Source organism: Schistocerca cancellata, chromosome 2 (genome assembly GCF_023864275.1).
Source record: "Schistocerca cancellata isolate TAMUIC-IGC-003103 chromosome 2, iqSchCanc2.1, whole genome shotgun sequence".
NCBI classification, from domain to species: domain Eukaryota; kingdom Metazoa; phylum Arthropoda; class Insecta; order Orthoptera; family Acrididae; genus Schistocerca; species Schistocerca cancellata.
The window spans coordinates 823,211,581-823,212,451 of NC_064627.1; the positions used below are offsets into that span (position 1 = coordinate 823,211,581).

Here is an 871-nt window from a genome sequence, read left to right on the forward strand (position 1 = left end):
ACTTAGCTGTTTCAGAAACGCTTCCAGCCTTGGCCCGAACGCCAATGATCATGCATTTCTGGACAGCAGACAGATCAATCCATTTCCAATTTCTGACAACGACTGCACTATTTTCCAAGTCCCACCGACACGCTTTAAATGCCATGCACTGCTAGTGCTGTCACATGCTGTCCATGAGTGGTTATAGAACGTTGATGTCGAACGTAGGCGGTGGTCACATTAATGAAACACTCCGTCTTCAGGGCACAAGTGGACCATCGGGACCATCCGATCGCCGTGTCATCCTCAGATGAGGATGCAGATAGGAGGGGCGTGTGGTCAGCACACCTCTCTCTCGGTCGTTATGATGGTTTTCTGTGACTGGAGCCGCTGGCCGAGTAGCTCCTCATGTGGCATCACGAGGCTGAGTGCACCCCGGAAAATTGCAACAGCGCATGGCGGCCCGGATGGTCACCCATCCAAGTGCCGGCCATGCCCGACAGCGCTTAACTTCGGTGATCTGACAGGAACCGGTGTATCCACTGCAGCAAGGCCGTTGCCTGGTCACATTAATGAGACTGGACATAATTGTTATACTAAAAACTTGTATGTATAAATCCTCGTTACTGTTATTAAATCCTAGAAAACTGTCGTACATTGAAAGTTGGTTTGATAGCTGCTTATAGATGGGGTTGGGGGAGGAGAAAGTAAGTGACTGTAACCTTTCAGCCTCACCTCAGCCCAGGACCGTGCTTGCTTGAAGAAGTTATTTAATAACAAAAGTGCACAAGTAAAGCTGTTTGTATCTTGATTGTTGTGACAAGCCATGACCCATGATTATACCTACTCACAGACGACATGGATGTGTTTGTTATCCATGTAGGTGGCTTCT

At 48.3% G+C, this 871-nt stretch overlaps 1 pseudogene; it reads right to left on the reverse strand.

Annotated features, from left to right (window-relative positions):
• Positions 1–422: 422 nt before the first annotated feature.
• LOC126163563 (5S ribosomal RNA) lies at positions 423–540 on the reverse strand (annotated as a pseudogene).
• Positions 541–871: the final 331 nt, after the last annotated feature.